Below are 27,541 nucleotides of genomic sequence, written 5' to 3' on the forward strand. Positions count from 1 at the left end.
TTAATTTACATATGCAGACCTGGGGCTATGATGAGCTTGGATCCCGTGGACAGACTGCATGGCAAGGGTCTTGGAGAACATGGCAAAGAACATAAGGGACTGGGGCCACACGTTGGTCAGCATAGGGCTCTTGGGGCACACTGTAGCCAATCTGAGAAGCTTGGTACATATGACAGGCAGTGCTAAGAACTTAAATCACATGGAAACACTGACACATTGTATAAGAAGCTTGGGGCATACAAATACACTAATATATTAACCTCATGGAGAGCGTGCCAGCAGTTGTGGCACATTGATAGAGTGCGTAATGTGTTTGGGGAAATGTGCCATCAATGCGTGGATATGGTGGCACGTAGACAAGGCCAAGTTAAGGTGCTTAGGTCACATAGATGTGAGGTCTGAGGAACTGGGAGAATTAAGCGAATGTGAGAAGCTTGAAATGTACCAGGTGTGAGGAGCGGGTTGCATGTTACAAGAGTGTGCAGGTTGTTGAGGGCAGCATGAGAATGTGGGACGTGTAGATAATCGGGGCTTTGGACAGGTGGTGTGCGGAGTTGCTGCACACGTGCAGACAGTATCAGGAACCTGGAGCACAGGTCGTGTTGCGGACCTTGATGAAGAGTCCATATAAGGAGCTTGGAGCAAAAGGAAAGCATGTGAAAAGCTTGTGTCACATGGATGGACAAAGAAGCTCCTGATATGGATTTGAGGAGTTTGTACATTGAAAGACTATAAGGAGTCAGCAAGGGGAATTACTGGGTGTGGGCCTATTTACTCACAGTTGGGCTCTCCCACTATCAGGCTTTCGTCCTTCACACTAATACTAGTGGTCCTGAACTGTCCGGTTCAGACCGGGGTAACTCACTCTCTGGTGTGCTGTTGCTCACTTACAGGACTATCCTTGTTCCCTCATTTTCATGTGGGCAGCTTGACTCTGGCCTAGGGATGCCCATTACAACTTGAGGACACACAGGTTTGTGTTTAGCCTCGAGTCACTCCCTTCCAGTACTAGAGACATCCACTCCTGAGCATAGTTCACCCATGTTTAAAATTGGCCTCGCAACTCATGCAAGGCTTGTGGACCCTCACTGCCAGGTTTCACATAGGGTGGTCTAGGTTTGTTCTGATGTTGCTTCCTCTCAGGCTTGAGATTTCAGATCAGTTTTTTGCACGCAGCCATCAAAGGCCTGAGACTGCTTACACTTTCTCTTTTTGAAGATGGGGGATAAACATTACAACCGTGCCTGTGCTATTTTACCATACACCAGATTGCACATAGGGGCAGTGGAAACGTCTCTGTCGTACCATTAATTACAGGCATTCCCATAGGTTGTCTGAAGTGTGTGTATCTGTCAGAGGTGAAGACATGGCAGTGTTCCTAAAACATAAGCTCTGTTTTTTTACCATGGGCAAAAGCGCTGGCGCTACCAACACTCCCACCTGGGCCTTGCATTTGCCAGTGGTGGAAGTGGATGATCGGGGTTGTACCTCAGCACTGTGGACAGAGTGCTGGACGTGGAGGTGACGCAAGTGGGGTCTCCCATTACTCAGGACAGGGTGGTGTATGTACATCCATATGCCTCTGTCATTGAAGAAAGCAGGGGGTAAATAAAGGGCTGTTTTCTTCAGTATGCTGTATGGATGATGGAGGGGTAAGCGTAAGTGGTGTTCCTGGGGTTTCCACAATACAAGAATGTGGGGGATTGAAGAGTTCATTCTCTGGAGTCTAGCAGTACTTGGAATGGCAGATCGTAAGGAGCATGTCTATGGAGTCTAGAAGTAAGAGTGTGTGCATGTTGATCCTGTACTCTGGGGAGACGTGGGACATAGAGAGCTAACCCAGGGAGATTTCAGTATTGAGAATAGTAGAGATGCAAGGTTCTGGGTGTCCCCATAACATGAGTAAAGTGGTAAATGTGAATTAGGTGCCTGTGCAATATGGTAACTGGTAAGAGCAGGATGCACTTCCATTGCTGAAGAGAGAGTGGTGTTGTGGAGAGGTCTTCTTGTGGCGCCTAGGGTTGTCTCCTGTAATATATCTCATTTAATTCCTAATGTGATTCTTAAAGTTCTTAAGTATAGGGGTGTGCTTGCATGGTGTCTGGCACTGAAGCACTTAATGTTCAGATGTTAGCCAGAGAGGCAGCCACAATGGGCATCTTGCAATTGTTCCATTTTTCCAAATGTTTCGGCATATAAATTATCCCCAAAAAATGTTTCTTTCATGTTTTAAACCCTTTGTCTTTCACAAGATACTCTTTAACCCCTTATCCCATCTTCTGTCCCATTTTGGATATTCTGCATTCATTCTCTCCCTTCCTGTCCATCACTTTCCTTCTTTGTTATTCTTTATTGCTTGAAGCATACTTAATATAGTCTAAACACTTTACAACCAACCAGTAGACCCTAATATAAGGGCAGATATCCAGACCCCTGTCGCAGACGTACAGTCTTGCAAACCTATCACCTATGAAAGTTCCACTGTTTAGCAATGCTTTCACTTGGTAGTCCAAATCCCAGAGGTCACTGAGGCCCCGGTTATCATGTGCCACTGTACAGATTTAGACTTTACCAGCAAAGAAGCACTCTTAGTGTCTTTCTTTTAACCCCAAGGAGTAATCACTGGCGGACTGTGGGTGACTGGTTGGTGGCAGTGTGATTAGGAGTAGGAAAACAGACAAGCTTTTTGTTCCCTGTTGGTAAAATCTAGCAGAACCGTCTGTGTAAAACCTATTACCGTCACTCCTTGTACTACTATATATACAGGGAAGGATGCGTGGGGTCATATACCCCTACTGCAAAGCCCCATCCCTCTCTCTTCTATGTACCGTATAGCTAGTGGTTAGAAGAATTATGTTGGTAGACTGCATGGAGGTGAACTGCTTTTAAGTAATAAGTGTCTGACAGGTTACTTTCCAACTAAACATTTTGTTCCACCACGTCCCTTTCTTGATTCTTCAGGGAGCCCCCAATCCTACATCATGATCTGGCTTTGCCAAGCTACATGTTGGTCGAAAGAGACTGTGATCTCCCTGGTAGGCTGTATGGGTGTCCACAAACACCAAGGTTCCACCAGTGGATGCACTAGAATCACTGACAAGCATTTGATGTCTCCAAGTTTCTTGGTGCTGAATGCTACAAAAACACACCAAAGGGTACAACAGGCAAAACACATTTTTGTCTCTGTTTGGTGATTCATGAGGTTGTGGCCCTTGAGGTTTTCTCTGCAGCGAAACCCCTAATCAACCAGTCACCTGGAACACCAAAACATTTTAGCCCTGGCCAACCATTTATGAAATGGGCCAGTGAAGTCACCATGACCCAAGGGCAACTAGGAATGAAAGTTCACCCTTAGCTGAAGAGTTCACAGTTGCAGACTTCCTCTGCCTCCCGAGATTTGTTGGGGCTCCAGGACTTTGGGAACCATTAAAAAGGTTTTGAATGCACCCCCCTGCTCGTAAGCTACACTTCCTCCATAAACCTTAATCATCCCCATCTCTCCTCGATTGGACAAAACTCGGGCGCAGAAACCAATTCGGTTGTGCCATTGGGAACTCAGAGAAGACTGTTGTGCTGGTCTGGGTGCTCACATACAGCTACTCTGCCACACATCAATTGAAAACGTTCATCATTGCCACTTGTATTTTTCAACTTGTGAGGATCGTGGAAAGTTACTTGCCCAAAATAAAAATAACCACCCAAAAATAACATTAGCAAATGAAGATTCTTAGTAATTACTTAACCCTGTTGTCATTTCAGTATCTAGATTTACCAGGGGATGTAATGTTAGAACTATAATTTTAAACCATTTAATTGACTGCCGTTCTGATAATAAATATAAAAGTGACTCCTGAGTCCTAAGGACCTGCGAAAGGCTTTTAGCTTTGGACACATAAACTAACATCAGGTTCAATTTCGTCCCCATAGATTAGCATTGAGTTACGTTTGGGTCATGCATAATTAACGTTGCCAACAAAAATACAATATCTAGGGCCATTGTGAAGTGAAAAATGGCAGTACCAGAATATCACTGTTCTGGGCTCATTCTTCTTTCCTCAGACAGTGCCCTATCGCATGCCCGGTTTTCATCGTCCATTCCCCTTCACCAATCTGAAGGACACGAATGGCAGCATACAAGAGATCAAGACAAACATGTGATGACATGTTGCTAGTCCCAGTGGTGCTCTGTTTCTGAACGTGGGAAAATGTCTGATCGGAAGAGCCCATTGGAGGACATGCCATCTAGCAAATGTGTGTTCAAAGTGACCCGACCAAGATCACGCTAATGCAGGAATTAAATGTTTCATACTGGAATAGCAAAGCGAATCTTGTTATCATCCCTGTGCTTTAGTACGCTGGTTCTTTTAGACTACTCATGCTATGGCATCTGCTCTGGGCAGAAGTGGCCTAAAGATCCCCAGCATCTGACGACAGGTGTCCACAGATCAACACTTTACATCACATGATTTATTTGTGGCTAGGTTCAAGCTATACAAACTCTACTACATCGAAACATACATTGTAGTGTTGTTCTTAATGGTCAGTCCAGGGAATCACTGGTACCATGCCTTGGGCTGTTGCCACATAACTGAAGCTGAGTATTCAGAGAATTGGCTCTTAATGGGTCTTCTGTTTGGCCTGTATATAGACCAGTTGCTGGAGTTTATGAATGGATTCCTGCAGAGTGCACTGAACAAGTTGAGCAGGAAATGCTGGGATCACACCCATATCACCTGTCCAAATTCATAGAGCTTAGTGTATATGTCTGTCCTCTGCCAACGATTTATTAATAAGCCTGCAGAACCTCTATCAGGTTCCCCTTGAGTCCCCAAACTCTCTGACAGGTTCCTACATGAGCTTTTATACCCTCATTAAGGTGCCTGCTTAAATCTGCCCCCCCCCCCCCAAAGAGTTAGTCTGCTATGTAATTCTTCACCACTTGCAGCTGCTGCTTTATTTTCTCCTCATCTGTCAGGCTGCTGCATAAGCCTCCACCTCCATCACTTTCCAGCCTCAGAATCCACACATCACCCAAGTTTTGATGTAAGTCACAACCTCTTCCGGCATGTTTCTGCGTGATCCTCCTCCCATCTTACAGGTTCCTGCATGGCTGTCCACCGAGGATTGCAGATTGCTGAAGGAGCTTCCACCTTTTCTGGCAGATTCTTCTGTGAGTCCCCACCCCTCATAAGTTCTTTTATATGTTTTCACCTCCCCTCTCAGGTTGCTGTGTGAGCCTCCGTCTCTCCTGAGGGTCTCTGCTTGAGCTTCCACCTCTTGCAGTTTCCTGAGTAAGAATCCACTCTTCTCGCAGGTTCCTGGTTGAAATGTCATTTCTTTCATGGTTCCTGTATGAGCAAATGCCTAGTCTTGCAGGTTCTTGAGTAAAGATCCAGCTCTTCTTGCTGGTTCCAGCTGGGTCTCCACATGTTCTTGAAGATACGTGCATGAAATTCCATCCATCTAGTAGAGTTCAGTGTGGCACAATAGTTAGAGCGGCAGACCCTGATGCAGAGATCTGGCCCGGGACCAGGGTTCAATTCCCACCTTGGTGGGTCTTGGGCTCAATTCCCTTGGACCAGATAATTATCGCCTCTGTGCCTAATCTAATTAATGGGTCTCACTCTGTAACTCTGGGCAATAGTTTGCTTAATCTCCACAATGGCCCTCACAGCGCTTGGATGCCTGGCTTCACCCTGGGGCTGTCCTGGATTGGGTGCCTCACAGGGAAAAGCCAGGAGGGGTTCCACATCGGTATGTGTACAGCGCCTTGAGACCCTAACGGGTGAGTAGTGCGCTATACAAGTGCAAAGTTTACAGTTTTACAGTTTACAATGTGAGCCTCTTCTGTGATCCCTCCTAGCTTAGAACTAGGGCATGTGGTGAATAAGTGTGCCATTAATAATATTTTACCTAGTTAAGTCTTTCCTTTGTTCACACCAGTTGTCAACATTTCTTCAGAAAGCTGTTCTGGCTGTCTGTGTGCTTCTAAAATGTTGCAGTTTATGTTTTGGCGGTGTGCCAGCCAGCCAAGGATGTCTGTGTCATCTTGCAGGCAAAATAAAGGCGTCACTTTACTAATGAATTGTACAAGATATGGTGTTAGACTGAGGTGCGACAAGAAGTCTCTGCGTGTAGCAAGCCCTGTATACACGTGCCAAGCAAAAGATACGAGCATGTAACAGGCTGAGCATCCACGAACAAAAAGCCCAGGAGTCAACGTAGTTCAGCCGGCATGGGCAAGTCTCATGCCTATATTAAACGAGTCTGACTTTAATGTTCAGGAGATCAGGCGCCATTATGTAAGGAAGCCGCATGAAAACAGCTAGTGGGGAATCGCAGAATTCTCAGCGCAGATTCTTGCATCTTGGGCATTTGGCCGTCTGCTTTATTCTTCACCCACATGCAAGATAGTGGTGCCGGCAGTTTCTGACCATTGGCTTTGCCATGAATGCCGGAGGGGCGGTATCCGTGGGTGGTTACATCCATGTGGCTGCACCCTATTTTTGGAAAAGAAGTATCTTTCGCGAATTTTAGTCCTGCCTAAGAGACTTGGTTACGTTTGTCTTGCAAAGCTGTGGTCCCTGACCAGTACCAAACTGGCCTGAGCATGGTTTTGTCAAACTCTTGTATGCCGGAGTCACAAGCAGTGACAAAGTCAGCCTTTCGTAGGTCAGTCTGTCTTTGGTTGAAGCATTGATGCGAAGACCACTCCCGTTTCCATTTGCTTGCAGTCCAAGAGTGAATTCCAGGGAGAAGGCATGACCGTTTACCTGAAATTAATTTCTCTTGAACATCAGAATTTCATGACGATTAAACTGGACGGATGATGGATCAGCCTGGGAACCCTGTATTCTAGCAATTTCGAGCACTCTCTAAAATCTGTCTGGCCTAGGATTGCCACCATTTCACAAGAGATTTGATATTTCTAAGTGTGAGGTGACGTTCACATCGACTAGAAGCTATAAATAACCCTTTTCGTTTTCAGTTCATTGACAAGCCATTATTGCCTCTGTATTCTTGGACGTAGCTCTTTCAAGCACCTTCTTGTTTGTTGACATAAATCACGGGCATGCCATTTTGTCATACAGTGGTGTGGAGTCTCTGTGGTTTATGCCCACATAGACATACATGAGTAATCTTGTAAATGCATAGCTTATTATCCGTTTCAGTGTGTCTGACATCCACATTTTGCATACATTGCTTCAGGAGTTGTTAGCCTCTCCGAGGATGCCACCAGATTTACTACTCTTGAGTACTTATCAGTGAGGACAAGAGGATGAAGCCCACTGTCAAGTGGCAACAGAAAAGCATTTAAGACCTGTCGGACATTGCAAAGGTTCATCATTTAAGGACCTGCTTGTTTTCTGAAAGAAAGATTGAATCCTTTTTTTCCAATTCCCAGACATCGAACATCATAACTTTCACCTTTTCTTTAATTGATTTTTGTGGCACTTACTACTCGGCTACTTTATTGTAAAACACCATTACTTTATTTCCAAGGGCTTTTCATATGAACTGTGAATGTCTTGTAGCAAAAAAACATTCGATGTTAACAGTTCCTCATTATGTGCTTGAAACATTTAAATTGTTCTGTCTTCACACTTTCTGGATATTTCTTCAAGTCATTAACTTTCTTCCTTCTGTGCTGTGTCAGCAATTTGCAAATCACTTGTAGAGTGATATTTTCACTTGGCTGTTCTCCAGTATGTTTATTGTTATTGCTGATGAATTTAACTGTTGGTACCACAAGGTGATGTATTCCTCTGCTGGAAAAGGATGGGTAATCGTTCAACACAAAAGATATCTAGATACATTATCAGCGAGATTATACACCCTTCCAAGTTTGTGAATTACACTGAAGTCCTATTTTTAGAGCCAGCCTCCCCATCATCAGTTGTAAGTAGAATTTATATTTCTACGTGAATTGCTTGATGTCCCACCATGGTGATGAACGGTTTACTGTACAAAAGTAGGTGTTTGCAGGCTCTCTCCACAGCCGAACTTCCCAAGTACAGATTAGAATAATTAAGTCCCGTATCAGCTAGCTCCTGCTTGCAAATGGCATTACTTTTCTTACTCTCTACTGACAGGGCTTTTGTTGTGCAAGAGTGACTCCTAACTCTGTTGGGCTGACCTCCGTCCTGGGTTCAGTGTGGTCAAGGTCAAAATACATCTCGCAATCTTCTGATGACAGCCCATCCTTAATGCTATGAAATTACTTTTGGCATACAGAGGTCCTTTCAAGTACCTTGATTTGAAATGTAAAATGTCTCAGAAGAGCTCCCACTGTGGCAAACTCACTGATGGTCAAGTAACCAGTATCTTGCCATCTGGTGGAGCAATCTGAGCTCAACTATTCCTGGCGGTGTGGCCACATTTTTTTATGCTTTAACTTCCTCTTACACCTGGATGCATTTTCTGTTCAGAGATGATGTGGATGAGAATGTGAGTTTTAATCTATCAGGCTCATGATTGAGGACGAGATCTGTCAAGTTTTATGAAGGTTGTACATACTTCACAGACGGCAAGTTCATGTTTTTTACTGATTCTTCAAAATAACAAAATCATCACTGTAGTTGAATCTGTCCTAAACAACTTGTCCGGTTACTTCTAAGATTATTTCGGCAACAGGTGATATTGTACATTTGTGCCATGTATAAAACTTTAAACTTTTGTATGTGGAAGATGTGGCAGGGTATTGTGCTGGGGGCTGCAAGGCAAGTTGGTGATATTATTTGTATAAATCCAGTGTGGAAACGATCCAGTCCCCATTTAGAGAGAATGCTGGGTACAGGATGTCTTTCTGTTTCTTAGAAAGTGTTGAGAAGCATTGGCTGTACATCAAGCATATTTTTCTCTTTTACTCTACGTTCTAATACCTTTAATTCCCCCCTTCTACTTGTGCACATTTATGATTCTGTGTAACATAATGAAGGTATTATTTGCTATTATTTTTTGTTTACGAGTGTTTGAACTTCTATTTGCTGTGGAATAGTATTTTTAATATTTTTTTCACTGGATAACTGGTAAGCAAATAGAAAATCATTGCCTCAACATGAGCTGCATTGTAACGTTGCCTAGGAGGCACGAGGACAGTTCACTCTGGGGACATGCACTGAATCCTGAAGGGATGTGGATTAGTGTCCCAACATTTTCTTGTATCTTACTGGTTTGTTGCTAGATTCCAGGCATTACTTTGTAATTCATCTGTGGTGGACTGTGACAGTCACTGCTTTCATTTTCAGTCGCACAATATAGTGCAAGTTGCTCAACTTGCTGGAATAACCTGGCTGCTTGTGATACCATTGGTAGTTCACCAGAAGTGTTGTTTATGTTGTATTTTTGTTTTCTGAGGGCATCTGCGTGTCTGTTGATCTTGGCATTTGGAGCCTAATGTCCACACCACTAACTGAGGAGGAAAGGTGACGTTTTGTCTTGCTTCACCCAATGCTACGGTTGACATCTTACCAGTTGCTGCACCTTTTTTGTACATTTTAGCACAAAATTGTTTGCAATCACAGTTACAGCATATTAACCAAGCGCAGAGCACTAAACACTGAACAATTGCATTCCACAACTCAACATGTTGTTTTACTTTTATACTTGTCATGACCTTTACTTCTCTGTCTCATCTCCATCCGGTAACCTTCCTTACATATTCACGTTTCTTGTTCCCACCGGCTTCTCTTTCTGTAGTGCAGGCAGTTATGTTGAAAGGCAGCGGCCCACAGGGAATGGAATAGCACTTATTGGTGACATCTGATTTTGTGTGAGGGAAAGGGACTCAAGGGGTTGGGCAAGTTGAAGTAACAATTGTTGCAATGCAGTGTTTGATTGTGCTTCCTTTTGTCACCACTGTTTAACACATTTCTACGGCTCTCCTTACACTACTCAGGATCCCAATTATCCGGTATTGTATTTGATTGCCATTAATATAGCACGTCCTGCCCAATTCGAAGTTGCAATAGAAACTGCCATACTGAAGGTTGCTGTGTGTTACAGTTTGTGGCGCTGGGTCCTTTTGTTGTCTAGAACCACGGATATTGCAAAGAAATTCACATTATCATAATGCAAGGTGGATGTAGTATACCATCAGTTGCAAACGAAATATATAACAACTGCTTTTGTCAGTTACACCGACCACCTGTTGGAAACTGTCTCTACAAATTGCATTAACACCAGCACTGAAGCAATTCACCTTACCCGTTTGTGTTGTGTTCACAACGGTACGCATGTCTGATATTTGCACTGATCTGCCACTACCCTTTTCTAAGCTGTGGACACAAAATACAAAATCTTTGCGATATTATTAAGACGTGTCTTAGCATTTTCTAATTTGAACAGTCGAGTGGCCATGCACGTAGCAGGAAAGGAAGTGGACCATTAAAGCTCGATAAGGACTGCTATGAACTGTTCTGATCCCTTTACAAAACTCATTCCAGCAGAAATACAGTTTCTAATATAAGCATTGTGAAGAATGTTAGTTGAGTCAGTAAATTGTTGCGTAGATATTATTGAATAATTAAAGCCAAAATCCTCGACTAACTTCCACGTTTTCCTTGCCTTCCTCTGTGCTGTGAAATCCAATTAGTCTTTTTAGATGCATTTGATCTTATGCAAGAAATTACGCGACTGTGTTTTGTCCTGACTTTGCTCTCAGAATTAAAAATAGCCATCGCGTCAAGAAATTTAGATTCAATTAAGGACATGGAGGCGGGGATTATGCTTTCTCTTCTCTTCACTTTACTGACAAAACAGCAGCCAATAAAATACAACAGAACTTTAAACTACAACTCCCATGAGCCCAAGTCCACCAATCATGGCTCTACACTGCCAACATAAATAGCCTGAACGCTACAGTTTATCCTCTTTCTTTGCGAAATCCAAACGTTAAGATGCATAAGAACTTGCAGAACCTTAGTCTATAGAAGTCTCTCCTGCCAATTGGCGCCATCTCAACCACTTCATCTGGTTACTTTGACCCGCAGAAATTCCACTTGATCCAAAATGAGGAACTCATGAAACAGTGTTAGTCACCCCTGTGGAAGACAAATACAGAACTAATATCTATGCATAACATTGGGTGGGTCTTATTCTTTAGCATTACTATGCATTTTCAAAAATACGAACCTTAATGTGAAAAATATTTATAAAGATGTACAATAGGCGGGATAATCCTCGCCTCCATGTCCTTAATAGAATCTAAAATTCTTGACGCAATAGCTAGAATTCTTTTTATTCTATGTCAGGACCGGGGGCTTCAGATTATGCTAGTCTAAAGTCTATTCACCACCTCAGATACAATCAACAATAGGTTTATGATAAAATACTTTGAAAGTAGAACCATTTGACTAGTCCGCTGCAGCCATAATATCCTCTAATCTAGCCCCAGTTGAAAAAGCTTGAGAAGCCTTGGCTCCTCTAACTGAGTGAGCTTCAAATATGCTTATATCTATACCTGCCTCTGCTAGTAACCATTTGACCCAATGAGCCAAAGTTGCTGCAGTGACCATCGGAAAAGGCTCCTGCAAGGAAATTAACAATTTACTAAAAACATCTTGTCTGAATTCACAGGTTCAATCTTCACAAGCCTTTATACATTGAACAACACAAAGTTTTTTTATTATGCGGAAAAGAGGGGTAATAAATACCGTATTTATCGGCGTATAACACGCACCGGCGTATAACACGCACCTCATTTTAAGAGGACATTTCAGGAAAAAAAAACTTAACATTATATCGGCGTATAACACGCACACATCATTTGCCCCCTATTTTCAGGGAGAAAAAGTGCGTGTTATACGCCGATAAATACGGTACATTTTGAAGAAGTCTTAGTAAGTCTGGTAATGGAAAAAGATACTCCTTCAGGAGTAAATTCTCTACCTGATAAATCCAAGGCTTTAACATCTGAGACTCGTCTACAGGACAATAAACATAACAGAATCGTCAGCTTTGCTGATAATTGCTCACGAGATAGTCCGTCATTATCAGGCTAAGTCCTGAGAAAATGCACAGCAATATTAACATCCCATAAAGAGGCATATTTTGGTTGAGGAGTTTCAACCATACGGATACCCCTAAGAATTTTACAAATCAAAGGATGTTCCCCAACCGGCTTACCCTGAATATGAGGATGACCAGCCAACAGAGCGGAACGACAATTATTAATTGTCCTATACGCCAAACCTTTGGAAGCCAAATCAGATAGAAAATTGGCTATGACATGAATTTCTGACCCCACAGGATCCAAACTCCTTGCACAGCACCAACATAACCACTTCCTCTAGACTTGTTCATATATTTTATGAGTGGAGGGAGCCCATGACTGGGATAAGAAAAACAGTGCAGATTCCGAAACTCCAGACACTTGTCATCGTCGCCTGAAAGTCTCCAAGCCATCAGGGACAACAATCCCTGTAGAATCAGAGGATGGAAGCTGCCTATCGGATCCATGAGAAGATCTACGCTCACTGGTAACATCACTGAAAATTTGCATGAAAGAGTCCTTGCAGATGAGAACCAAGGTTGTGCTCTCTAGAAGGGAGTCACCAATATAACCTCTGTCCGTTGTCGCCGAACTTGTGCCAGGACGTGTGGAATCATCGCGAAAGGAGGAAACGCATAAAGTAGTTCCCCCAGCCACTGTTGGAGCAAGGCATCTGATGATCTGGCTTCCAACTGAAATAACACTGAACTTGATTGTTCAACCAGGAGGCAAACAAATCTATTTGACAAATCCCCCACCACAGTTGAAGAGCATGGAAAATCTGCGGTTTGAGCTTCCAATCACTGCCATCACAAAGGAAGTGTGAATTCCACTGTTTGAAGAACCCAAGGGTCTTGAGTGATATTTTGCCATGCTGGGAGAAAACGTTGCACCCTGCCCCCCAAAATTACTTCCGATAAAGGGATAATTCTTACCTGGGTTGGCGGTTTCTTGATTGGAACAACCTCCACGATAGCCTCTGGTGGAACGACCACGTCCTCTGTAACCATTGGGGTAGGAAGTCTGGTATTCTGTGGAGCCACCTCAGTTTCTCTAAGAGGCAAATCGGGAAGTCTGGTATCTACGGCCTGGTGCTCTGCCTCTGAAGCGCCCGGCCCGGGCAAAAAGAGCATTATTGAATACCTTCTCTATGTTGGATTGAGCTTTATCCAAAGCTGTGAAGGTTGAGACATATTTGCCCAAATCCTTAACGAATTTATCGCCAAAAAGCATACCATTGGCTAAAGAACCAGCCTCATTAGTTGCCAAATCAGCCAATTTGGGATCTAGCCGAATCAGAAAAGAACGTCTGCATTCTGTTGACATGGCGCAATTGGCGTTGCCCAAAAGACAGACAGCTCGCTGTGCTCATTCCAGCACGACTTCTGGATCCAAAGGGGTACTGGTTTCCTTAGATTGGATAGCAAGATCCAAGATTTTTGTTAATGGGCCTGACAAGTCCAATAACTTATCTTGGCAACCACACCAAGTGCGATCTAGACCTTTCTTGGGGTCCTTAGCAAATTTGCACAAAAAGGTAGCCATACTGGGATCCAACTTGGGAGTCTCCGCTACTTTGCCGAGTAAGGAAGGCCGTGGACATTCAGACCTGAGAGTATTGTGCACTTCCTTCTCAAAGCTTTTGCGCACTCTATCCTGCACGTAATGAGCTACCTCAGCTGTGGGAACCCACTCGTTGGAACGTGGATGTATTATATCTTCGGGAGAGAATAAAAGATTAGTTAAATAAAATGAAAGTATATAAAATGAAATTAAATAAGGAAACACTCCCCCAGGGGCAAGCCCAATTTGTATACTTGCAGCCCCGTCGGGCGAAATGAGGCCGATAAACTCTTTGAAAGAGACTGTGTCTCGTCCTACACGCGCGCGTTAAGCCGATCGGAAGAAATACTCTGATCCGGCTCAACGTGCGTGTGCGGCATGCGAAACAGAAAGAGGACTACGTCGGGAGCAGGCTGCAGTGAGAAACTATCTCACTGAGGCCTGCTCCCGGTCCACGCCGGCTACAAATGATAAACAAAAGGGATCGTAGATCCCTGTACAAAGAATATATGTGTAATAAACGTGACAGTGCAAGGTATAAATGCCCGTGCTCGCGTACAAATGAAAATACAGATAACACAATTATTGGAACACAAAACAATCACAATATAAGCGCATCACTTATCTGGCTGCAGCAGCAGCAAAGAAAGAGGATGGACTGTAGAGTTCAGGTATTTTTGTTGGCAGTGTAGAGCCATGATTGGTGGACTTGGGCTCATGGGAGTTGTAGTGTAAAGTTCTGTTGTATTTTATTGTCTGCTGTTTTTTCAGTAAAGTAAAGAGAAAGCATAATTTGAAGCTGGTCCTGACATAGAATGGGATGTTCGTTTCAAATCCATGGGACTCTGGCACTTTAGACCTTCCAGTTGGGGGCCATGAAATGGGTTGAGGTCACCGAGGGTGCCATTAAAAAGCATGTTTAAAGAATAAGTTTTATTTAAAAAAAAAAAATTTTAAATCCTCATTTATTGTTGTCTCATTCTCCATCCACAGTGTTAAGAACAGCCTTTCCCGGTTTTTAGTTAGTCTAAAAAAATGTTTTATATATATATATATACACACACACACACACACACACACACACTTTGTAAAGTTGGCCTTGATTTATGAAATAAGCGGCAGGGTCCTAGGAGTCACTCGCTGAGAAACCAAGATCCTTAACTAACTCCGATGTAATGGAAATGCACCTCTGTATGACCCATCACTACAGACAAGAATTCCCGCCCGCCAGTGAGTGCAGCCTGTGAGAACTCCCAGATCCACGAGGAAAGGCACATCCAAGCACGCCAGAAGGTCTAACAAGTGGCAGAAGTGTAGATACTGCCAGCCCGATTTAAAGCGCAGCATCTGCCACTCCCTGGGCAACCTGGCCCTGCCAATAGCACATTGTATGTGTAGCGCTACGGCCATTGCACTAGCAATCGCCAGAGTGGAGAACTAAAACTCTCCCTAAATAGAGTCCTGAACTCTGCCGACGGACTCCGCTACATTTTGAGCAGCGCCCTGTCCAAGACAGTTTGGGATGTTGGTCACGTGGGGGTAGGAAGAGGTGTCGGACATCTGCTTTTTGATGGGCTTTCAATATTTTATTTGTATTATATGGGTACGTGATTATAATGTGATGTTTCGAGATCCAGGGTAATTCCCATGGGGCGGCAAGGCTTGTGCAGAGGGTCACCGGGGAGTCCCGAATATTTGGACCCAATCCCCCAAAGCCCTCCTGCAATTGTGGCCTCGGTGGGGGGAGGGGGTCAATCCAGGGCTTTGGCCGCCCTCCAGGGCACGGGGTTTTGTCTGATGCACTAAGCGCCACCCCCTCAATGCGAGTTTGAAATGTGAGCTGCCTGGCTCTTCCTTCCACTTCGCTTTCCCCACTCCACACCCCCCGCCACCCCTCCTCCCTTGACTCTCTGCCTCCCTCCCTTTTGGCTAAGTAGCTGTGTCTGTTCAGACGTGTGAGGGCTGAAGGAGGAAGGGGGGTGTGCAAAAGGGACATCCAGGGATGGATCAATGCAGTCAGGAGCAGAGACAACCAATGCCCTGACACACAGCTGAGGTGAGGATTTCTTGCTCTTTGTATTTTGCTTGACACCCCCCACCCCTTTCCCCAGATTCCAACCCAAGGAAAAAAATGAAATTATCGTTTCATGTCTTATTCCCATGTGGTTCTGAGGTGTACTTGAGGTGGCGGCGCCCCGGCGTTGTATCTCGTGCAAACAAGCAGCGTACCAGGTTCCGGGCAACTGAGAGGAGATCTCAACAAATACCACTTATCCGTCATATTTGGAGGACGCCCTGCGGGTCTATACGTAGGGAGTTGGTGTGGCGGCTGCCCTTACATGTATTTTAATATAGGCGGTACGTGACGCTCTCGCGATAAAACAAGGTGGCTTCATCCAGCAGCTTTTTTTTTTTTTTTTGTGTGCGAAGAAAGGCTGCATCCTGATACCTCGGGCTAACAGCATTGTTGATGTGCAAGCCCTGGTCATGCAGCAGAGAAGCCGGTCCTCCTAAGCTTCTTGCTTTCCGTTCGTGTCCGGTGCTGCTGCGGCGCGGGCGAAGTCGCCTGGCCGGAGCCCGGTTTGCCGCCATTGTCTCCGAAGGGGCTGCGAGCGCAGAAAAGATGCCCGTTGGCAAGAGCCAGAGAGCCCATTAGCCGCGGGCCTCGGTGATTGGGCCGCGCCGGGGAGCCAGGAGACGGGCACTGAATTATTCATGTCTGCTTCTCTGCATGTGAGAACAAGCATTTGCAATGCAATAGATCGCGCATTTGCGAGAGTTAAAGTTATTGGGTTTGTAAATGCATAACTGGACTTTTCTTGCCACAGAAACTGGTCAAACCTGCTGCATAATTTGGTCATTTAAGCCACATAATTCCAGGGGGCCTGCATATAACTAAAACACTCCAATTTAAACTTCTTCCTCTATTTGCAGTAAAAATGAAATTATAGCCATTTAGCATGACAATTTAAATCTGCCATGCTGATTAGACTAGAATACCGCTTTCACCACCCCACTATCAGAGTTGCTTGTTGTCAGCTCCTCTTTCGATTTTAGGTACCTGTAAATATTATTGTATATGTAGTTCTATTTGTTTTGTGGTTGATGTTGTGTGCTTTCAAACTGGGCTCCTACCATTGTTTCCATATAAAGTATAATATAAACTGAAGTAGCATGGATTGGTCCAAAGTTTATTTCAACACAAAATAGTGGATAACTGGCTGGTATTTTCAAAACTGCATTTAACTTTGTATTCACGTGATAAAGAGGGACATCTGTCTTCAAGAGTAAATTGAAAATGTTATTTTTCATGTGCCTATGGCGATAGGTGGATCATTCCAGTCTTGGGGAACTTTCAGTGCTCTCATATTCGTTATGTCTGACAGTACGCATATATAACTAGGAAGCACTGCAAAATATGTAATTAACGTCCACACATAGAACTAGCACAAATGGTAGGTTTCTACATCAGAACCTTACAAAGGCTACCATGAAGCACAACTGTTCTCTGTATCCACGCGACCTTCAAGCCAAATCTTGAGTAAAGAGACATTAATCCCCTAAGAGCTCTTGCCCTAGTAGGCCAAGAAACCTATGGGAGCGTGGGAGTGCCACACTGGTCATGCCAGACTTGTCCCTATCAGTGTAACGTTCATAACAGGCTTTCCTTACCTCTGTTTAGAGCTGCACTGAGTTTTTGTTCTTTTGCCACTGTCAGACTTGAGTGGCTGCCACTGCACCCTCTACCAGATATAGTGGAGACCCTGTGGCTGTGCAAAGAGGGGCCTGCAAGGAAATCTGATCTGCAGCTTCTTGGGTTACCGTATTAAATTATAAAAGTAAACTACAGAAGACAATGCCAGCGATGTCTGGCTAGGAGGTTTTAGATAACCTGTATGGTGGACTGGGTGAAGGAAAAACAAACTCCAAGACTTGAGAGCATGGACCGGGCATACTTGGGTGCCTGAGCAAGAATGGGGCACTAAGAAGCCTTATGGCCTTGGCTATGGGGAGTGATGTCTGAGCTCACCCCACAAGAGGGCAGCTACTTGTCTTACTCCAGTTATTCCTCTCCAGGTGGCATTTCCATTTGAGTAACCCCTCCGGGTGGGTTTGGGACAGCGAGGTGCAGGACTGCCCATTTCATTGAAATTTTGTCTGGCAACGGATGCTGGTGAAGGTGGTAATGAGGATTGTACAAGGGTATCGTGGAGGTGGAATGGGCTGACACAACAATGTTGGGAAAAGCAGGGGTGCTAGGTGTAAAAGCTCTATGGATAGGCGTAGGGGGCTGGAATGGGAGGCAAAAAGGAGCAAGGGGAGCAAAGCTCTAGGTGGATGAGGTGGCAGAACTGGGGAGGACAAGGGCCGCAGGGAAGGAAACTGCAAGAGCCATAAAGAGTGGTCGAGGATAAGTGCTGCTAGGTTGTGGGGGGTGGGGGTGAATGCACCGGTGACAGAAGGTGGACAAAAGTAGGAGTTGGACCAGAGGAAAATGGCATGGCTGAAATGGAAAAGTAGTTGAGAGACAGCAGGGACTATCGGGAGAAGAGGGCAGGCTGCAGTGCTGTAGCTGAGACACAGTGGGCCTGGAAGAGATGAAAGTGGTCGGTGAGGGCTGTAGGAGCACTGGCCCAGAGAACTATAGGAGAGGAGGGCAAATAGAGGGTAGAAATGGAGTAGGTCTGGTGAGAAAGAAGAAGGGGCGCTGTGAGACATCCAGAATTAAAGCAAGGAGAAGAGCAGGGGTGCAGTTGAGCACAAAGCCTGGGCACTCCACCAGGTGAACCGCCCCGGATGCCTTACCTCTCTGGTGCCCTCAGCCACCCCAAGAAGGAACCAGGGCTTCCAGCACTGTGCAGTGCAGGCCTGGGTACCCAAGACAGGGCCGTGTGTGTATTCAGAGGACAGTACCTGAGTGGTGTGTGGCTCCGCAGCCTCCCAGAGTGATAGTGGAAGGTGGGGGCTCACTCTTCTTCACCCTTCACCATGAGGCCACAAGATCTCTTGTCTGGTAATAGAATTGCTGGACGAAGGGCAACTTCTCCTTGGCACGACTCAGGAGGAGAAAGTGAATTAAAAAACAAGTCAAAACATTTCTGCTCCTCTGTAGCCATGGAGCGTGGATGGGAGAGACAAAGGAACAATGTGACGTAACTAGTGGGGATGCAAAGTGCTCCAATACCCGATCGAGTTTGCGCGGTATGAAACTTTAAAGCGCCATGGGGCGTGAAGGGGACAGACAAAAGAAAAAAGTAGTTTGTACACACGGAAGCATATCGGCAATGGTGCAGTTATCCATGTAACCGGGTCAGTCTGCAAGGCATAACAAAACAGCTTCAAGGTGGGACAAACTTAAAGCATTTACCAATGACATCAAGGGATTTCTGCAAGGCGAGCCCAGGAACAAATGAAAGTGATGGGCGTGGTTAAAGCCCACATATACAGGGAGTGCAGAATTATTAGGCAAATGAGTATTTTGACCACATCATCCTCTTTATGCATGTTGTCTGACTCCAAGCTGTATAGGCTCGAAAGCCTACTACCAATTAAGCATATTAGGTGATGTACATCTCTGTAATGAGAAGGGGTGTGGTCTAATGACATCAACACCCTATATCAGGTGTGCATAATTATTAGGCAACTTCCTTTCCTTTGGCAAAATGGGTCAAAAGAAGGACTTGACAGGCTCAGAAAAGTAAAAAATAGTGAGATATCTTGCAGAGGGATGCAGCACTCTTAAAATTGCAAAGCTTCTGAAGCGTGATCATCGAACAATCAAGCGTTTCATTCAAAATAGTCAACAGGGTCGCAAGAAGCGTGTGGAAAAACCAAGGCGCAAAATAACTGCCCATGAACTGAGAAAAGTCAAGCGTGCAGCTGCCACAATGCCACTTGCCACCAGTTTGGCCATATTTCAGAGCTGCAACATCACTGGAGTGCCCAAAAGCACAAGGTGTGCAATACTCAGAGACATGGCCAAGGTAAGAAAGGCTGAAAGACGACCACCACTGAACAAGACACACAAGCTGAAACGTCAAGACTGGGCCAAGAAATATCTCAAGACTGATTTTTCTAAGGTTTTATGGACCGATGAAATGAGAGTGAGTCTTGATGGGCCAGATGGATGGGCCCGTGGCTGGATTGGTAAAGGGCAGAGGGCTCCAGTCCGACTCAGACGCCAGCAAGGTGGAGGTGGAGTACTGGTTTGGGCTGGTATCATCAAAGATGAGCTTGTGGGGCCTTTTCGGGTTGAGGATGGAGTCAAGCTCAACTCCCAGTCCTACTGCCAGTTCCTGGAAGACACCTTCTTCAAGCAGTGGTACAGGAAGAAGTCTGCATCCTTCAAGAAAAACATGATTTTCATGCAGGACAATGCTCCATCACACGCGTCCAAGTACTCCACAGCGTGGCTGGCAAGAAAGGGTATAAAAGAAGGAAATCTAATGACATGGCCTCCTTGTTCACCTGATCTGAACCCCATTGAGAACCTGTGGTCCATCATCAAATGTGAGATTTACAAGGAGGGAAAACAGTACACCTCTCTGAACAGTGTCTGGGAGGCTGTGGTTGCTGCTGCACACAATGTTGATGGTGAACAGATCAAAACACTGACAGAATCCATGGATGGCAGGCTTTTGAGTGTCCTTGCAATGAAAGGTGGCTATATTGGTCACTGATTTGTTTTTGTTTTGTTTTTGAATGTCAGAAATGTATATTTGTGAATGTTGAGATGTTATATTGGTTTCACTGGTACTGATAAATAATTGAAATGGGTATATATTTTTTTTTGTTAAGTTGCCTAATAATTATGCACAGTGATAGTCACCTGCACACACAGATATCCCCCTAACATAGCTAAAACTAAAAACAAACTAAAAACTACTTCCAAAAATATTCACTTTTGATATTAATGAGTTTTTTGGGTTCCTTGAGAACATGGTTGTTGTTCAATAATAAAATTAATCCTCAAAAATACAACTTGCCTAATAATTCTGCACTCCCTGTAGAATACAACATGTCAGAAAAGCACTGCTATGCTTGACCTAAAAGGGCAGGATGGGGGTTTGTGCATGCCCGCAGCGCACTCTGAACGTGCACATACTGGAGAGCCACCACAGGCCCCAGCTCAGCCCCAGGATGAACCGCTGGCCCAGCCATCTTTTTTCCACTGCCGGTGCTGCTTGCCTTCCCTTCGAGGCATATATGTGGCCTCCGTTGCACACATAGCTTGAGGGCATCTAGCGAGGGCGAGTGGTGCAACCTGACTCCAAGACACACAACTGGTGGGTAAGTTGAGTTCTCTTTTCCCCCTTAATATTCCTTCTCAATCTGTAGGGCACGCAGCACATGGGTACGTGTGGGGGAGGGGCTGGGGATACACATCTTGGGTGGGTGGATTGTGCTCACTGTTGTCACTGTGTCTGTTTATGTACGAGTGGGAGCAAGTGACGTGGGGCACTGTGGGTAAAGCAGGGTGTAGACTGCTGTCAAGTGGCAGAAGGTAGCTTAAAAGAGGGGAGGGCTGTGCGCCGTGGCTTAATTCTGGCAGGTGCAGGCTTTGAGGATACATGTGAAATGCTGTTTCACATCTCAGCCCATCATCCTTATCCGTCCTCAGTTCATGGCTAAGGAAGGAGAAGTGAAATACAAAGAACTAATTTTAGTCTCCAAATCACAGATACACGTATCTACAGTGATACATTTAGCTGCGTTTTGGTTGAGAAATTGATGACACGCTTTGTAGTAACAGGTTACAATGTTTTTCCAAGCCTTTAGATACATTTGATAAGTTAATCTAATTACGTGTAAGCACTAAATGCTGCTGTGTCATTATGAACTCATCTCCATACATTTCAAATCCATGATGTTGTCGTATAAGTCTTCTTTGTATCATTTTCAAACTCTGATTTTATTACTCAGTGAAGTATATAATCTCGTCAGCACTTGCTTTCAAGTCTAATTTACATTTCTAGAAACTCCAACAAGCATGGTAACTAATTTGCTTACAGTAAAACATTAATTCGCTATGCGTAAATATACCATAGTTTCCTTTCAGTTGTGCATATAAACCCAAAGGTTGTCAATCAGTGGTTGTACGTTTTTCCTGTACTTTCTGTTACACGTATTGCCCTGTTCTCCTTCTCTTGTTTTTGTTACTGCTGTATAGAAACTGTAAACAATGCTGTTAAATGTGGTGCTGGATAGTATGTTAATAACAACAGATACATGATGAAGAGATTGGTAAACAAACCTGAGACAGACAATAAACAGAGAGTGAGAAAATACACAAAGTATGAGAGTTGGGTGAACTTATGCATTGCAGTAAAGTGTGAAGTGGGAATTTTACATTGGACTCAAGGGGCTTGGCTACTGTGAATGTCTGTGTGTGTGTTATTAATTCATTGGCACTCGCTAGCAATTAATGTAGTTGTCACACACACTGTGCTTGAAAAGTATTTTTGTTTTGTATTCATGTCCGTGTAACATGCTAGTTACAGGTTCTCATCCAGGAAGGGCACACATAACCTTTCAACTTCTCAATGTTGATAAAGTGAGTCATTACACATTGGGTACTAATAACATCCTTTGTTTAGAACAGTAAGGTAGTGTGAGCGAAGCTATCCATACCATTTTGCACCATTTATATCTATGTTAAATCAACTTTGGTTCCATTCATCTTTTAATATGAAATTAAGGGATTTGTATTTAAAGGGGCAAGTGCTAAGTTATGATAACCACAAAATAGTTTCCGACAAACAGCTTGGCACTGGCCTGTTTGCAGTCCCCCAAACCTTCCATATAGGTCAGTCCACCTTCAGCCATTATTTATGCAAGAGAGGATGAGATCAAAAACTACAAATAGACCAATGCTGTTTCAAATGTATTCCAGCCAAGGCCTCAAAATAGTCTAGTAGACATCCTTGTATATCCTATAATTTGGCTGGGGTAACCTGCTAATAACATTATTAGGTTCAAGTATGCAGAACATGAGATAGTACAGCCAACCCATAGTTACAACAAGGAGAGTTTTTTAGGAGGTCCTCTGTGCTAGATTTAGAACAGTTTGCCTGTACTTCAGATGTTTTGCTGAAAGTGATCAGGGCCTGCCTTTAGCATGTGCAAGCTGGTCCCACACCCAGGACATAACCACCAAAGCGACACTTGAGCTCCATTCAGCAATCTAACTAGGACTTAGTTCGAAAGAAAAGTGCACTTTTTGTGAATGATGCTGGTACCCTTGCCTGCTTTTTCCTTTGTTCTATTTTTGTGGCACTCCTCAAGCTTGCCCACCTCATCTCCCTCCTACCTCTCCCAAATGTTCAATACACGGACATTTAAAGAGGACCAGTGGGACAGGGTGCCAAATTTGATTTCACCCTGGCAGGTCTCTGGGTAAAGGCCAGCCCTTCGATTGATAATGGGTTTGTGTTATGGTGCATCTATTAAGGAAGTTGTGTGAATGCTTGGAAGTCAGATTGTGTCTGTAGCAGTATTTCAAAGCAGCCTGCTAGACAGAATAGACTTTTACAAAGTGAATGTGCTGTGCTTCTCAAACCAGAAATGCAGCCCAATCTAGTTACATGGATCACAGTTAGACCGTTTAGCTCCCAAGACCACCAAGAACACCCTCTAGCTATAGATGCCATTAATGGAGTTACATCTTTTGGAGAGACTAGGAATTCAAATGTATCCCCCTAAAATATATAATGCCACATTTTCGCTCTCAGTTTAGACACAAAACTTTGCCGGTGTGTGAGGAGATGCCTGCCCAAACTGAGACTGTATAGTGAAGATGGGTTTCTGAAGACATCCCAAATCCTGACTAGTGCCGAATGGAGCTATCCCTTCCTCAGGCTCAATAAAAGATGTGTCTAACTATGTGGTGACACTGTCTTGTGCAGAAATAAGTGTCTGACCAGCTGGTGTATAATGTGGCTTATCCTCTTCATGTCTAACCCTAGATGGTCATGAATATTGCGGTTGCAGAATGTGACTGTTTCCGCAGGGGACTTAAGTGTCCAACTCTACCCAGTGTACAACATGACCATCCCAGTCTAGTGATCATAACCCTTACTCTAATTGGTGCAGAAAGCTAGCTTTCGGTACGCAGATCACGCTTTCCTGTATTTGGTGTAAATCAGTTCAGTAGTTTTTGAGATATTAAAGGGAAAATAAACTTGTAAACTCTGGGCGCGAATAATTTTATATATATATATATATATATATATATATATATATATATATATATATATATATATATATATATATATATATATATATATTAGCATTTCACTATTGATCTAGTTATTGCAGATACAAATTAATTCACCATCAGAATGAAAAAGAGGGACCCAATGTTGATAAAGACATGAAGTGAACATATTGACTTACGTATAATACGTGTTGCCTACATTACATAACAGAATGGGAAAAAACTGTTTTACTTATGAGCAAATGAAGAAAGAGTTCTAAGAGGAATCAGATGTTATAACTCAAGAGCTGTAGGACAAAATAAGTCCTGCAATGCTCGGTCTCCTCAATTGGATCAGCAGTTTCGTTATTTATTGTCGATTTTTCAACCCTAGTTGAACAGATCAGCTGGTCTCTTCAGGACTGTAGAAAGCCATCTGAAATGTCTTATGTTGTGATATAGGGGTACCTAATGGGTGCAGTCAAATGTAGCCTCATAAAATAACTGCTTTGTGTTTGAACAATTGATGTAAGCTGATGCCAACTTGTGCCAAAAAAAACCAAAATGCTCGGCACTAGTCAGCCTGTGTTTCTGAAACTCACTTTGTTTTTAAGAGCTTGTATATGTGTTATGATCCACAGTAATACTACTCGGGTTATTGGTACGTAATAGATCTACTTTGAAGTGAAAGACTTAGTTGGAATTACCAGTTTACGAACTTGTGCCCTAACGGTCCCATCGGATGTTGGCTGCGATCCTTAAGTTGGTGACATTCCTTGCCATTCATTTCACAGATGTGCTTCCCTCTAGAGGATGTTGAATGTGAAGGTCCTACCACTCTACACCCAGTTGACTTCCGCTGGGAGAACCTGGTGTTTTGAAAGCAGTATCTGAGGCGGGATCTGGGAATGCTTCGTGGTATTCTGTGGGATGTTTGAGTGCTTCAAAAAGTCATCTCTTCAGACCACCAGTGCAGTGGCATGTTGTTGTGTACAAAGGGGTCTTGAGGATTCGAAGCATGGTATCACCTTCCCTTGTTCCCCAGTTTCTCCCTTGCCTATCTAAACTGAACGTAGGGCTCGTGGCGTGGGCCCTGGATTGGTCTGGTTGCTCTGTAAGTGAGAGACATTTGCAAGTTTGCGCCGTGCTGAGATGCCAGGAAAGGGGGTAGGAAAGGGGGGCGGTTGGCCACCTGCATGCTGTGCCTAATATTTCCCACTGTGACTCGGGGCCAAAGACAAATACATTAAAGTTTGTGCTCTATTATTTCTGACAATAACACCACAACCAAAATTCCTGGAAATCTCAATCGTTAGCAAATCGATTTCTGGGGCACTCGGGACGTACCAAATATTGAATGTGTTGATGAGCTAAGCACCTGGCCTTGTTGCAACAGCTCCATCAATGGCTGGCGTGGTCACTATAAAGAGGGGAAAGACATGCCACATAAATGGAGTTAATTGTGCTCCATTAGCTTTCGTGCACCAATGTGACGTAAAGAATTTTAAGACTCAGCACGAGTTAATTTATTGCAGTATTTTTGACTCGAGAATGTTTCCCCCTTTACGGCACATGATCACTATGCGCTGCGTGAACTTTACCTACAAAGAGCTTAAAAAGAAAGCCATGGACCCTGGCCAGATGGTAGACAGCATGCTCCTTCTATCGCTGTGGTCGCCCCTGCCTACTGCACGGGGGAGCAGTGGGATATGTGAGATGGGCTTTTGACGAAACCTCCGCAGCTGTGTCTGTCCTGATTTATGGGCTGGTGGCTTTGTACACCCTGTTGTTCCTACAAGAGCACCCTTGAACCGCTTCCAGTCTGTTGTTGTGTGTGCCTTCGACTCTGCCAGGAGGTGCCTGGCCTCCACTTAGTGGCCGTGAGTGTGTCTGACAGGCTGCGGGGACGCATGGTTTGGAAGTGCCATAAAGTCATTACTCGGGCGTCTGATTCTACTTGTATATAACATTCACATTCGAAGCTTTTTTGTGAAGTGACGGGCCATCGTTTCTCCTAGTACAACATTGAGGCTCACTTCAGCATGAGTGCTCTTCCAGGGATGTGCACCATGTTACAGAGGGATTAGATTATTGTCCGAGAAGCCATTCACTGTGAGGTGGTTCCGGAGCGCGGCTTCGCGAGTGTGCCGTGTGAGCCTCGCATTGATGCGACCGGATGTTGGAGCGAGGTAATTAAGAGATGTCTTGCTGTGTTTGTTACCGGGAGATTGGGTGGTTTTTTTCTCCCTACACAAATAACCTGATCACTAGAGTAACTTCGATACTTTCTGGATTGTCCAAGTGGCTTCCGAGTTACCATCTCAGCGAGGAAAGAGCATTCTGCAGTTATGGAAAGCATTTCTCTTTCAATTTTGTCCTTCCCAAATTGGCTTTCATCGTGAACATACTAACAATTTGCGAAAAAGAGTCTCGGGTAAGGTGGCCTGTGAAACCAAGCACAAAGGACTGAGTGCAGGTTGCCCCTTCAGTCGTGCAGGTCGGAAGGCTCAGAAAGCTGACCCAACATAGCCCAGTGGGTAGTGTGCCATCGTCTTTGTCGACCAACAGTGACTACATAGATGTCTCCTTAAGGATTCACTGCATCCTTTTACTTAATTACTTGGCAGGCGTTCTCTTCTTTCTCAGTTTATGTTTTTTAGATTGTTTTAATATAACTACACATTACATAAGTATAAATACATCTCTTCGTAACAAATGTTCAGGAATCATAAGGAAAACAAAAAGAAAAGCCGGCATGATGGGAAAAAATGGATCACTTTACAGTTATTCTATCCCTGTTCTGAAGAAAGTTTAGCAAGGAGTTGGCACAATGTTGTACTTAAACGTTACATTGCTTTCCTGAATGCAACAGGAGTCTGGCTTTTGCCATTGAGGAGAAAGTAACACTTGATTGAACAACGTCCTGGAATCAAGCCATATGTTCTTCTAGGGCAAGCTTCCAAGAAGCCTGGACCAGCCCTAATACTTAGGGACGCCTACCACGTGTTCACTGATTAAAATTGGACTCCTAGATTTTCAGGGTTACAGTGTACCTAGCAGACTGCTAGCCACTCCATAAGTTCATGTACAGCAAACATAATGTACAGTACAGTACAATAATAGCATATGTCAAGTTTATACTCCTATCAGTAGCCTAAGTAATCATCAGCAAATCACTTTTTTTTACATGCAAAGCCACTATGAGGTCAGAGGTTTATCTTTCAAGCCAGATGCTTCCCTTTGCCTCCTTCTGTTTGGTACTTGATTTATTTGATAATGTACCACAGATGACAAACTCTTTTTTGGCCGTCGGCGCTCCCAGTGGTAGTTATCCCATTACCCCCCTCCCCCCAGGGGTAAAGATCTGATATGGAAACCGACCTGCAGTCCTCAGCTTGTGCACAGGTCTCTACATCGGGTACACTGACACACTGAGATGGTAGTGTTGGGAAATAATGTGTGAATTCAGACTCCACAACAGGTAAATCGACTGTGCGCTTTCCAGTATCTTTCATCCTTTTTAGTGACACCTTCCTGCCAGTTAGTGTTTCAGCCTCCCTAGAGGCCAGCTGTTTGTGGCTGAGAAGAAGAGGGGGATCGGTTGGAAGATCCAGTCTCCCTGTGGAAAATTTAGGGCCGTATTTAGAGTTTGACGGCTGGGGTTATTCCGTCACAAACAGAACAGCTACCCAGCCCGCGTATTAGGATTCCATGATATCCTATGGACATCGTAATACAGCAGACAGGATATCGTCACGTTTGTAACTGGTAACTCGTACTCCGAGCTGTAA

At 44.2% G+C, this 27,541-nt stretch overlaps 1 protein-coding gene across 8 annotated transcripts in view; it reads left to right on the forward strand.

The window, feature by feature from the left end:
- ZMIZ1 (zinc finger MIZ-type containing 1) overlaps positions 1 to 27,541 on the forward strand; it is a 469,088-nt gene that overhangs the window by 352,609 nt on the left and 88,938 nt on the right. Inside the window, exon 1 of one of the 8 annotated variants that reach the window (XM_069240181.1) lies at positions 15,480 to 15,611. The exons of the other annotated variants lie outside the window; for them this stretch is intronic. The gene's annotated coding sequence lies outside the window, so the exon portion shown is untranslated. Of the gene's footprint in view, positions 1 to 15,479; positions 15,612 to 27,541 lie in introns of those variants that run through there. 8 annotated transcript variants of the gene reach the window in all.

This window comes from Pleurodeles waltl, chromosome 6, assembly GCF_031143425.1.
Source record: "Pleurodeles waltl isolate 20211129_DDA chromosome 6, aPleWal1.hap1.20221129, whole genome shotgun sequence".
Classification (NCBI taxonomy): Eukaryota; Metazoa; Chordata; class Amphibia; order Caudata; family Salamandridae; genus Pleurodeles; species Pleurodeles waltl.